The 14,091-nt window shown below is 42.0% G+C and overlaps 1 protein-coding gene across 2 annotated transcripts in view; it reads right to left on the reverse strand.

The window, feature by feature from the left end:
• The window catches only part of RCAN2 (regulator of calcineurin 2), a 261,473-nt gene extending 248,440 nt beyond the window's left edge, over positions 1–13,033 (reverse strand). The window contains exon 1 of one of the 2 annotated variants that reach the window (XM_045843340.1): positions 12,650–13,033. The gene's annotated coding sequence lies outside the window, so the exon portion shown is untranslated. Of the gene's footprint in view, positions 1–12,536; positions 12,616–12,649 lie in introns of those variants that run through there. The other variant, XM_045843341.1, reaches the window with a different exon arrangement.
• Positions 13,034–14,091: the final 1,058 nt, after the last annotated feature.

Genomic DNA, 14,091 nt, shown 5'->3' on the forward strand with positions numbered 1-14,091 from the left:
CACACTGACAAATCTTTATGGTGGTGATGAAAAAATGATTATAAACCATGGGTGATGTACATACAACTGTCAGTTATCAGAATGAGGACAGAGAGTGACAGAAAACCAAAGGCACCCTGGTTGACAGGGCCAGTCGGAGAACCACAGCAAGGGAGACTTTCACCCAAGGTCAGACTGTAACCTCCCCAGATACCATGTACAGTTTGAAAGGAGACGTCAAGGTTTTATCCAAAGGAAGACTTATCCTCCCCAGTGGGTGGAGGAACATTTTTGGAAAGGAAAGTTTCCATTATGTAGTGCAGAGGAATTTAGTTAGTTCAGAATTGAAAAATGTACAGATCACTTTTTTAAGGAAAAATATTACACTGCATCCTCTGAATTCTGACTTAATGTTTTTTATTGTAGTGATACCTAAATATATACACACATAAAAACTAAGTTCATAGTTTTGACTCCTTTCTAAAACCATCAAAATCTAACTAAATGCTCCAACCAAATAAAAATGAAATTTAAAAGCCAATTCAAAGTGACAACAATGACTTACTATTCAGGTGACGATGTTCTATTAAAAGTAACTTGCAATTTGATACTGAAAACTCCAACGCAGGTGTTCTGGAGTTCAGAATGTTCCTAGCACTCACCCCGCATCAGGACCCTCCTCCCACATTTCTGCATGCACAGCAAAATTAAACACTGCTGGACCAGAGCAATGCTCCATGCCATCCTGTGGCCTTCACTTACATAATTACGTCTGCCAGTTCACTCCCGTAAGTCCACAGCAACTGAAGTTGCATTGGCATGAACTTGATTGTTAATAAAAAACACAAATTCAAGCACAAAATCAGATGGCAGTATTATTCATTATAAGGTGGTCAATCTGGATGATCCAGAATATGCTTATATTATTTTAGATTATCACTGAAATAAAAAACTCACAAAATTTAAACAGTATAATGTGGAAGTCCTATGCCCCTGCCCTGAACGCCTCCACAAATCCCATGTGGACTCGCAGTGGTGGGCTGTGGAGGCAAAGAGACCATTAGTGAGTCCTGGTGCCACCACTTCCTACCTGTAAAACCTAGGCAGGTTAATCAACTTACCTGAGCCTCGGATTACTCATCTAAATAAAACAGAGATAAAAATAGACCCTACCTCACAGGGTTGTTGAGGGGACTATGTGTGATAACATGTGGAAAGATCTTAGCTCCATGTCTGGCATTTAATCAGTGCAAAATAGCCACTATTATTCCCAATCACTTACTTTACATCCAAGCTCCCCAAAAGAGGGAAGGATGCACTTTCTCACCAAAACAGAAGCATTTCAGCATGATTTGAGACAGAAAGCCTTCAATACATCTGACAGAGGAAAGTTCAGACACTGCTGCCCATCATGTTTGTGCTTTGGTATGCAATAGAGATGTGGCACTACATCATATCCTGAGAAGAGGACTTTTGGCATGTAAAGGGAAACTAGACAAACTTACCTTGTGGGGTTATTATTATAGTTAGCAACTGTGTGAGGAGACCAAAGGCTTTGAAGACATTTGAAGGTGCTGAAATCTTCAATCTTGCGCTCCTGAATTATTTAGAATGGATATAATAATCAGTTCACTTTACCGCCGACTGAGTGCACACCACATGCAAACCATTGTGATGTGCAGCAGGGGTCATGGGATGGATGCGTACAATGGTCTTCACCCTCAGTGCACTTTCCATGCAGAGGAGGTGCCAGTAAACAAGCAAAAAGCTGGAGTCTACTGGACTCTAATTTTGCTGAAGACAAGGACTGTGTTATTCTGTCTTTTATATCCTAGTGGCTAGCACAACACCTGGTGCATAGTAGGGGTAAATGAATGAGTGAACAAATGAATGAATGAACTAATATATGAATGAATGAGATAAAAGTTTAGACTATGTATGTGCCATAAATACAGGTTAAAATAAGACTGATGGCTCTTTTGACAGCTTAGGGATTGAAGAAATCATGAAAAGATAGAATTTAAAGGAAGAATAGAATTTCAAGAAGCAAAGATAGGAGAACGTCCAATTATAATTTTATATAATTGCAATGTGTTTTAAATTAGTTATCATTACAGAACAGTTCTCATTCTGATTATTATTATTATGTCTAACATTGCTATAACATTCTACATCTGTAAATTAGATGCAACTGCTTCTAATTTACTATAAATTAGAAGTTTTATTATAAAGTTTTTTATTTATTTATAAGTAAGTTAGTGGTTAATTATTTATTAGAATAGGAAGCTGAAAAAATAATATCTGGCCTCTAGCAGCCATGTCTAAATTATTGCTATTGGTCTCCTGGGGTTCTCAAATAAGTAGCCCCCAAAAAGTTATTTAGCAAAGTTATTGGGAAAAGAAAGGTGTATATTTGGCAGCATCTACATTGGCATGATTAACAATAGACATCACTGACAGAAATCCTACAATGTAAGAAGGATAAGCTCATCGTAGAATTAGCATACATTCTAAAAAGAAACCATTAGCAATCCTAGGATCATAAAAGAAGTATAGGAGTGGTTTGTTTAAGCAGTGGCAGGATACTGGAAAGGGTGCCTATAAATATCTCAACAGTAGAAATTCAAAAGCAAGAAATAAGTTTATTGATACACTGAAAAATCTTTAAAAATACTGACCTGATCAAAAAAAAAGTAATTAAAACTGAATAAAAAGAAAGCTATTATCTCACTGATGATCGTTCAACAAACTAGATAACCATTTCTATTAGGTGTGTTTAAATCCAGATGATTTTAATTGATTACTGCTCATTTTAAAATGTTTAATATTCCTGGCTGGCATAGCTCAGTGGATTGAGCGTGGGCTGTGAACCAAAGTGTCGCAGGTTCAATTCCCAGTCAGGGTACGTGCCTGGTTTGCAGGCCATGACCCCCAGCAACCGCACATTGATATTTCTCTCTCTCTCTCTCTCTCCCTCCATTCCCTCTCTAAAAATAAATAAATAAAATCTTTTTAAAAATTAAAAATGCTTAATATTAGTATTTTAATATTAAAAAATTATCCTTTAGGTCATTGTTTATACTCCACCACCTGAACATCATTCCTTTTTCTCTTTTTGCTTTTATTTGTTTTTGCTTTCTTTTGGAAGGAGAAGTATTATTTTAGCTTTTCCAAAGCCTTATGATCACTGAGATGAAGGTGTGTGAAAAGAACAGATTGTAAGGAGAAAGTCCTCATTCAGAGCCAGAGGGAGGATCCTGCGAAGATTCGGGATCAGGACTCTGGAAATAACATAATTCAAAGGGGGCTCGCGGTCCATGGCGTTGGGTGCTATCGTAATCAGCTGGGAAATCCACCGTGTCGGACTGCCAGGTACACTGGGAATAGCCCCAAACACCCAGTGATAGGTAAAGGTCCCTAACCTTTATTAGTGTTTAGATTTTCTTTCCTATAAAATGTGCTCTTGAAATTTATACTGTCATAAAAATACCTTGGCTTCATTTTTACTAATATCCATTATGGAACTTCTAATTTTGTTCAGATTAAATAACCTTCTCATAGTATCACTCCTTGGCTTGAATTGTAAGACAATAGCCAGGTATGGTTATGATAACAAAATAGTTGAGCTATGAAGAGGTTCAATTAAAGGTGAGACGAAAAACTGAAAGCACGTATTATGTTTGATCTTTCTCACCCAAGACAAAAGCCTTTGTGATAAGCATAGTTAGGCTTAAATGATGTGACACCTAAAAACAATTTTAAAGAATAAAACTAGAAGCCTCAGGAGAAGCTATTCCATTTGGAGATTTCCGTAGTTGTAGACCCTGACAGCCATTTGATGAGTAACACAGGGTCATTCGCTACAGCACTGGCCCATGGGCCTCCCAGAATTGTCTAGGTTAATAAAAAGAAGTACGAAGGAGTAGACAGCCACACATTCATCTGCACCTTCTCACAGGGTCACTATGGCCTGTCCCAGGTCCCGTTGATGATTCTGCTAGCACATTTCTGAGCCTATCTAGAGCCATCCTACATTTCTTAATGTACTCAGTTTCCAGGTAATGGTCTGAGCAGTTTTCACACAGCCTTAAGGAAGTGCCCGCTTGAATCTAAAATTTAATTTGGATTTTGGGGAGGGAAGGGAAGCAGCTCAGGTTTCCATTTACCTCACCTCCACCTGGACACAACCTTTCCAGATTGGTCCGCACACATGTGGGGGCTGCAAAAACCTTCGTGACCTTCCAGAAAGACAGCAGACCTCCCAGTGCAGTTGCAAACCACAATGAGAAAGGAGATCCCCTCTTCCCATCCATGGTGTCTCTTGAGGCCAAACCAAACCAAGGTCCAGCTATGAGCCAAGAATCCCCATGGAGTAGCGGTGAGTTGTGGCACTTAGACATGAGGTTAGAAAGTACGCTTTAAAAATCTGACCAAGCATATGTTTCAAATCCGAGTTTCACCTAAATGTCACCTTGTCAAATTTTGAAGTTTAATGCAAACAACAGCTATGTATGGAAGCGAAATCACTAAGAGACAGAAAAATAAGAAAATAAAGGATACCAAATAAACATATTTATGATATGTCAGTGGATGACCAAAATTTAACCTTGTTATAAAAGGTTGCTTGTATATCATAAAAAATCAAGTGAATATCATTACTGCCCACAGCAGGAAAAAATTAACATATTCATGAATTAGTATTTTGCTCTCACTTGTCTTGTCAAAGCTGGGACTCTGCTCTTGAGCAAATACATTTTGTTTGAACTACCATGAATTGATCCAAATTTATCATCCTCTATATAAAAATACATGGTGACACCTGTAATCAAGTGAATAATTTTTTTCCTGGACTTATTATTAAACCTCAAAAGAGAAGAATAAATTGAACTCCGATTTGTCCTGGCCAGACTCCATTACTAGGCTTTTATCTTTAACAGCTGTGGAAGTCAAAATATACAATAAATTATATTAATTTAGCTCTTTCAGATAATTTTATGGGGTGAAATAACTCAAATTGACTGTTTACTTTATAACTTGGTCAATATAATCAACTTAGTTGGTGGACTAATAATGAATGCAGAGACTTTTTTTGAGAGACTGATTAATCATCAAATTAAAACTCTATGCTAATGACCATTCCAGTGATCTGTAGTTATTTACTCAACATGATTCATGCTGCACTGTATCTCATTTGCAGAAGGTGAAAAAAGACATGTCTGTCTAACACTTGCCCACAAGGCCCTGTCAGTAGTCAAAGGAAAACCAGTGAAAACCAGCTAAATGCAGCAATAGAACTAATGCAAATAAGCACACATACTTGCTATGATTATTTTGGGGGACTTGAAAGGCAAAATGAACCAGTTCTCACTTAAGCAGAGGCTGCTTCGTTCTACCGAAGTCAGCTACAGCAGCTCAGCAGGCTTCAATGACTTCAATGTTCATAAAAGTTGTTTAAAATGTTTGGTGAATTGCACTGGATGCAAAATTCTAAACACAGTATGATCCCAATTCTACAAAAATATGCATATAAAAAGACGAAAGAAAATGCAACAAAATATTAATGGTGATTATCATTTGCTCATGGTAATGTATGTGATTTTAATTTTCTCTTTTTATATTATGCTGTGTTTTCCAAAGATTTTATAGAAAGCACATACATCCAAGAAGCCATTCAAAAAAGTAGGGTTCTTAGTTTTCTTGCTGAATGGACAGACCTCGGCAGACACTGAGAAATGCTCCTGGCCTTCTTGAGCAGATTGCTTGTCCCACCTGTAGCTCACACTTCAGGTAAACCACAGGGATGACTTCTTGCATTCTGCATCATGCCTATGCCTTGCTCAATCTTGGCTTTGATTTTCAGCCTTCTCTGTTTATACTGAAACACCCCTCTGGCAGTTAAAACTTCTCTGTAAACCATCCCTAACTCTCCCCTTCACCAGCAAGACCCAGGTCCATGGCCAGGTCAGCCTCCTCCAGGCCCAGCCTAGTGGAGTCTTGGTTCTGACAAGTAAGTTATCCTTGAAAGCAATAGGTATCATAAGACAAACTACCAAAGAATAGGGCAAAAACATACAGTTTCCTTAATGTATTCTACAGAAGTCTTTTATATACTGTGGACCTCCCACCCCTCACAGACCTGGTGTTGAACCAGTCACAACTATAACTGATATTTTGGGAGGTGCCTACTGTGACAGCCATCCCTAACATCTGCGCAGAGCCTTCCATTTTGTGAATGGGAGTGCATGTTCACAGACTCATAGCATTTCAGCCTCGAAGCTCTATAAGGTGGGAAGATCACGTATTATTTTCCTAATTGTACAGATAAAAAAATTTCAACTCAGAGACCCAGCACTGAGTGGTTTATTCCCCCTAATCCTCAAGGCAGGCTCATCTGTAAATAATGACAATAATACCCACATGGTGGAGTTGTTGTTGGGATTAAATGAGCTAACGTACACAGTGTGCTGAGCAGTGTCTTGAACAGGAGCAACATTCAACAAATGCCAGCGCCTATGACTGTGAGGTCAATGGGAAGCTCAAGGTTACATAGCTGGAAAGTGACAGTGCCAGGAAAGGAACCCAGGCCTTTTCATGCCAAGCCCGTGCTTTTTATACTTTATTCCCAGTGCTGTAAGAGCAGTACTAAGGCATGGCCCGTGTCCTCAACAAACTTATAATATTTTATAGTAAGCACATCTCAATCACTTTAAATAATAAAGCTGTTATTCCCATAGGAACTAAAGCAACTGGAATAAAAACTAGGATATAGCTCTCAAATTACACAATTCTTTTGTCCAACAGCTACTGTTAAAATCCTTTCTTATGCATACTTTGTAAAGCTTAGGAATCCCTTGTCTCATCCTTGTTTTGAAGTGAGTCGAGTATGAGGAAGTCAGGTAAGAAAATAAATCCCTTTCCATTCTGACTATAGAAAATATTTTCTGTGGCCATTCTGAAATGCAGGAAATACATGCTATATTTGGAAACTTTTCTTTAACTTCTAAAAAATACCATTCTCAACCACACTTTGGTTTCAAGCTGCTTCCATCTTTAAAAAATAACCCCTATAGGTTATTAGATTAATAACCTATAACATATGACACCTGGCAGTTGGCAACAAGAGAAAAGACAGGAGGACAATGAACATTTTATAGGCAAAGGTAGAAAGTTTCCCCTGAAAACAAAAGCACAGTGGGCACTCAGACACACGCAAAGCAGAAAGTCATTCTGTCTGCTGCATATTTGATGCCATTGTAACAGAATCCAGGGTCGCCAACCCTAGGCAATACTATTTCTTCACAGAAATCTTGGCCTATTTACAAGCTGGCAAAAAAAAAGAGTTTAAAACTTTGTGTTGTGGAATGTTGATTCTTGCTTATATCTAGGAGGGTAATTTATTAATGAATACTTGAGGTTCACATTTTGAAAAGTATTTAACATGCTGTATATTTTTGTATTTCCACCATATACTTCCTCTGATGCTCACTAATGGAAGGCCCTTAGCAAAACCATGAGGTAGGAAGTTTTCCTTCTGACATCTTTACATTCCTTTTCTTTCTTTTATCTTTTTTTCCCCAGTTTTCCCAAAGAGTTTATTTGGACAGGGAGGCCCTGCTTCTAAAAGAAGGTGCTGGGCCTCTTGGTGGTGAAGTGTGGCTTGTGTGTGTAAGAAGGACATGGTAGGGCAGCAGGAACTTGATCTTGGAGTTACAACTGCCCGTCAGTGGCACTTGCTGGCCCCAATCTCTTCCACCTTCATGATCTAAGTTGAGTGGGTGTGGGCACAGTGCCAGTACCGGGGGTCTGGGTAGCACTGGGTGACGGTGCCCGCAGTAGTCAGGTCCTGGTATCCCGGTGCATATTGAGTCCCACTGTGGAAGGCCCAGTGCAGCCAGATGCTGAAGATCTCACCCGAGCACCTGCCCACCGTGGATGATTTCCCCTGAAGATTTCATCTGTTTAAGTTATGAGACACAAAGTACCAGCCAGGGGACTTGTCAACGACATGGTTAGGTGCAAAGGTGCACACGCTACAGAGGGGCGATGTGCGGCACTGTGAGAGTGTGGGCGGTGCCCCACCACCTTGTGCGGTCTTCGCATGCTGAAGTCTTCACAGCGTTCTCTCCACGTTCACCGCCACCCACAGAAGCTACCTCCCTCTTCTGCATGTCTGTTTCCCTGGGGCGAAAAAGGTGAGGACCCCCATGTACTGAACAACTTCGATGAGGCAGACTTGCACACTGTGCCTGCTTTATCTGTTTCACTCTTTACAATCATACAACATGTGTATTAATCACCCCAGTTATTCAGAGATGAGAAAACCAAGTATCGTAGAATTTAAGTGACCTGTCTAAAACGAAGAAACTGGTCAGCGACTACAGAGATTCCCCCATTTCAGTGCTCAGCCGGCTTTCCACTCTCTGAAATGCAGGCTCCCGCGACATCGGACCCTCAATGGCACTCTTGCTAAGGACTAGTTGGTATCAAGCTGATAAGGACAGGCCCCATTTTAGTTAATCCTTTTATAAGTGTTCGCAGTCTAAAAGAGATCAGGTGAGCCTGATTTTAACCCAAATCAGTGGTAAAATTTGAGACAAGATGAGAAAAATTTAGAATGCAGAGCCTCTTAAGAGATCATCTGGTCAACCTCTTTTCCAATTAACAGACAGATTTAAAATAATGAAAGCCTGAGAGGGGATGTGATTTTGCAGAGGTCACACAACAAATCAGGCTTGAGCCCAGATGAGAGTCAGGACTCCTGCCTCAGTTTTACAGCATTAGCCACAGATATACAAACAGGAGGGTAAAAAACCAAACCAAACCAAAACAAACCAAAACAAAACAAAACAAAACACCCCAGGCTAGACAGGAATTATTTCAATGTTGTTCATTCTGACGATTCAGGGTACCTGCCGGTCAGACTGCCTAAGCTTAAACTCTGGTGCACCTCTTACTCACTGCGTGGCCTAGATAAGGTTCTTTCTTTGCCTTGGGTTCCTTATCAACTGCAGGAGGATAATAATAGTGTCTGCCTCATAAGGTTGTCATGAGAATCCAATGTGATAATCTAGGTAGAACTCTAACTTCTTTGTGCTTGCATATAGCAAACACTGAATAAATGTTAGATATTACTATCATAATTTAAATGACTTTTATTATTACTACTGCTAGTTCAGAATATGACAGTTACTATTTTCACTTTTGGGGAAGAAAGAGGAAAAAACTTTGTGCTATCAAATTCCCTTTCTCTTCTTCAAAAACAGCCATAGACAATCTCAGGAATGAAAGTAAGATGAGTAGAAGGTTAGCACCAGGAATGAAGAAATTACCTTTGGAAAATAAAAGTGCCTGCAGAGCATTTTCATTTGATGTTCAAAGTCAAATTCCCCATCTTTCTCAAAATTATTCTTCCTTGCTTACTCTCTCATTACCTCCAGTTTTATAGAGATTCAATTAACATATAACAATGTATTAGTTTTAGGTGCACAACATAATGATTTTGTCAGATAGATAGATGATAGATTACCACAGTAAATTAACATCAATCACCTCACATAGTTACAACTTTTTTCTCCTGACCAGAATTTTTAAGATCTCTTAGCAACTTTCAATGATAAAACACAGTATTGTTAACTACAGTCACCAGAGCTTATCTTAAGACTGAAAGCTTATGCCCTTTGACTCTCCTCATCCATTCTGCCTACCCTCACCCCAACCTGTTCTCTGTTCTCTGTACCTGTGAGTTCAGTTTTTTTTTAGATCACATATATAAGTGAGATCATGCAGTATTTGTCTTTCTCTGACCTATTTCATTGAGCATAATGCCCTCAAAGTCCATCCATGTTGTCGCAAGTAGCAAGATCTACTTCTTTTTGATGGCTGAATAATATTCCATTATATATGATGTAATATATACTATATATTTAATTACATATAGTATTTTTATTATTAGTTATAGAAATGTAACTGATTTTTGTATATTGGTTTGTATTCTACAACTTTACTAAATTCAATGATTAGTTCTAACAGTTTTTTTGTGTGTAATCTTTAGGGTTTTCTATATATAATATCATATTATGTGAGAATAGGGACCGTTTTACTTCTTTAGTTCTGATCTGGATGCCTTTTCATTGTTTTTCTTGCCTAAATGTTGTGGCCAGGACTCCCAGTACTACACTGCATAAAGCTGTAGCAGTGAGTATCCTCGTCTCATTCCTGATCTAGAGGAAAGCTTTCAGTTGAAACTCGTCATATCACTCAAACCTACTTGTTCCCATTTACTTCCTAACCCAGTTAAAAGCCTGACCACATCCAGACATCTAGTCTTATCCTTCCACACCCCCATCCATGTGGTGACCTAGTGCCACTGATGGTCCCTCTGAAATGGCTCTCTGTAGATCACTCTTCTCTCTCCCTATTCTCCCTGGTTCAGGCAAATTAATTTCATTTTTGGGGGGATTGGTTTAGACCACTCCAGTGGTCTAAAATCTGAGCTTGTTCTTCTTTGTAATCCCACCTATTCATCACCTCCAAAGTCATTTTTGGAAAATACAAATTAGATCAAATCATTTTTCCTATTAGACTGCACGGTTTCTCCTCAACAAGGTATAGGCACAACCCAGGTGAAGTGAAACCCCCCTTCCCCTGACAAACTTCCCTGCCACCTCCCCATTTCAGAACATCTAGCCATTTTTTTAGTATGACCTTCCCTTCAATGTGGAAGGCTAGTCCCTTCTGGAGAGACCTCCCGGTGCCTACAGGGATCCAGTCCAGTTGTGAACTCTGCAGGCTCTTCCAGATTCTCTCCACCCTTCTTTCCGTGGGCTCCCACTGAACCGGTTCCTATTTCCATTAAACACTCACCGTGCTGACCATTATCATTTATTCTTATCTTTTATTGCTAGATTGATTTCTAAAAGGCATGGCCTCATTCATGCAGTCTCTGGCACAAGCCCTACACAACACACAGTGGATGCTTAACAAATAACTGTTGATAAACTGAGTGGATGGTGCAGAAGTATGGGGAATGAGACTAGAGCAACCATCAAAGTTGGTCTAGCAAAGCTAGTTCTGTAATATACATGACTACTGCAAATGATATTCCAATGGTTTTTAAAAGTGTGTGATATTTACTTGAAAATGACAAAGCTCTCAAGTCCCTACTTATGCCTGTTAAATGTTCCTCACTGTACAAGGCCACACCCTTTCAGATTTAGGGGTTTTGCAGGGCCTGCACACACAGACATTTTGAAAACTCTTGGGATTCTGCAGCTTTAGTTGAGAACACTTTTCCCACACAAAACTCTATGGACTGGACTGGGGCAGTAGGTGATCAATAAATACAGATTAGATTTGCAGTGGATTTAAAAGCCAAGTGCAACTCACATTTCAGTCTAATTCAACTAAATGACTGATCATATTTAATAGCTCTATGGCTAAAGAAAATCTATGTGTAGACTGAAAAGCAGCCAGCCTTGCCTTGTTCCATGGTCAGTGCTGACCTGCTTCTTGATTTTTTTCCAGCTTCTAGGTTTCTCCGACTTCCTTGCGTCTCCAAAATGGAGGGGGCACTTAACAAGCATTGCCCTGTGCCTGTTATGCATTTGTCCTGTGTTTCTACTAAGTTGATGTAATATGTGTGAAAGTTGAGTTGCATTATTTAAAATGTCCTACTTTTCCTGAAGTTTCCCCTCCATAAGATAGGTTAAGTGGGATTCTGGCTGATGGAAGGGAGAAGTGTGGGCTGGAATGGTCTAGCATTCTTTCTTCTCCAGTTGTGGGATTGTATGTTAAAGGAAGCCCAGAAACTTTTGTTTTCACTAAAATGATACTGTAAAAAGCTTTGGCTTTTGAAGCGTCCACTAAACACTTTTATCCCAATGTAGGAAACAGAAAATTCAAAGCATGCACTGTACTATATAATTCATTTTAGGATAAGAAAAAGACTGCAGTGCCTTGGAGAATAAATCATTAACTAAAAGTCAAACTGAGACACCTTGGAAACCAGTGAGACCAGGAGGCAGCAGAGGGATCAGGTGGCTGAGATTTGCCTGTTCCCTCTGGTGACTTCCACAGTGAAGCATCCCACAGGCAGGAAGAACTCAGCACACTGTGCTCCCTTCTCTTTCACTTTTCCAACTTGAAGTTATTTTTAGATGACCCAAGCCGGCTAATCCCAGGGAGGACAACCCCCCCACCCCCCCACTGCTGCGCCTCAAAGCACCTTCCCCCTTCCCAGCACTTTTTAAGCATTGGAAAAGGAGTGTCTTCGTTTTCTCCTTTGCTCTCTGAGTCCAGTCCACCTCCCCTAACCACCACTTCAAACCTCAGTCCCGGAGACCACAAGCGTCTTTCTTTATCCTCCACTTGTGCACCTGCTGCTGCTACCGAGAAGGTGAACCGTGGGGCCAGTAGAATGGGCAAGAGGCTCCTAGAGACCCACGCCCTCCAGAAGGGGGTCAACGAAGACCCCTGTCCCCAAAGCCACCTCAGGTGCTTACAACTGAATCCAGAAACCATCCCCCGACCCCCACCGCCACCGCCTCCCACTCTCTTACCCCGCGCGATTGGCCACCCCTTGTCACGGTCCTAGACACGGTCGGGGCACCGCACGCAGCCCTGGCAGGACCCAGTGCAGGGGAAAGCCGGCCGGCGCAGTTACGTAACCAACCTGATGGGTGTCCGCGATGCGCGGGCAGAGACAAACGGTGGCTCGAGCTGTCCGTCCGGGGCCGCGACTGCGGGCGGGCGCGGCGCTGCTGGCTCACCTGCCACCGGTGAGAGCGCGCGTAGGGGGCGGGCACGGTGCCTGCGGGCCTGGGTGTGGGGCCGTACGCCGCTCGCCCCGCCTCCTGGTCTCCGGGTCTTTTGATCCGTGGGTCTCTCCCTCCAGCCCTTTCCTCTCCACAACCTCCGCCGCCGTCACCCGGGACAAAGCGGCTCCGGGGAGGGGCCGAGCCGACGGCTCTCGCTGAAGCCAGCAGAGATGGGCGCGCCCCCAGCTCCGACTCATCGGGCCAACCTCCAATCAGACCCCAGGAAACCGAAAGCCCCTGTCTGGCCTCTTCTCATCTCCTCCACCCACCTCTCCCACCCTCTGATCCGGTGCCTACTCCACCTCCAGGGCTCCCACTCTGCCCTCAGCCCCTTACCCGCTCTTTTCCACTGGGGGTGCCCAAGAGGAGGTGAAGACCCTCTGGGGACCCAGCGCAGGAGCCTGGCCACAAAAGTCTTGGCCTCGGCAAGGAGGGGCTTCTAGGGGTCACAGCCGGAGTGGGGGGCTTCCTGGGTTTCGGAGTGGGGGGGCGATGGATCTGAAGCACAGGGTGACTGGGCAGCAACAGCCAAGAAACTGGCCGAGAAGCTAACGGTGCATACAGAATACTGGCAGGGAGGCTCTTCTTATCAGCGGACTGGGCCCCTCAACTCCCGCTACCTGAGTAAATGCCGGGAAGCCCCTGGGAGGTCCTCGAGGCGTTTTCGCAGGGTGGGTGCTGGCGCCCTCTGGCTGAAGCCCTACGCCTGCCCCGCCCACAAGGCTGAAGGTGCCCTGCGCGGGGTTTCACAGCTTTGCCAGGATTAGCAGCCACCAGACCTGGGGGACAGAAGGGCTTCAAGGACTCCTATTGTGTGAGAGCTTGTGACACAAGGAATGGGAAGCCGGTATTATACAGTAAACGGTTGCATTTGAAACAGAATCTAGGGTAGATCTGTTGCTCAAAAAACTTAACCCCAGAAGTCTCTGCTGTACAAAATAAAGCAATCAGAGCCCCGAGGAAGCCTGTGGCTTATGGGTGTCACCGATAGGGGCAGAGCTGAGTTTCCTGGCAAGAAAATGTCCAAGATCATAATAGAGAAAGTGGGGAAAACTGAAGGAAGAAGGTAAGACTGCAGACAAATCTGAGTGAAGAAATGATACAGATTTGTCAGTTTTGTTTTATCTTTCTAATTGCTACATAAAAAGGCCTTATTCCCTTTTTATGCCTTTCTGTTTTCTAAAACAATACTAATATTGGATTGGAACAAGCTATAAGTTTCACAATTATTCTTCATTCATTCAGACACCACATTGTTTTTTTTCCCCAAGGCTGATATAGAATGCATCCTTAAAAA

The sequence above is a fragment of the Phyllostomus hastatus genome, unplaced genomic scaffold, assembly GCF_019186645.2.
Source record: "Phyllostomus hastatus isolate PE091 unplaced genomic scaffold, TTU_PhHast_1.1 phas_contig_40, whole genome shotgun sequence".
Lineage (NCBI taxonomy): Eukaryota > Metazoa > Chordata > Mammalia > Chiroptera > Phyllostomidae > Phyllostomus > Phyllostomus hastatus.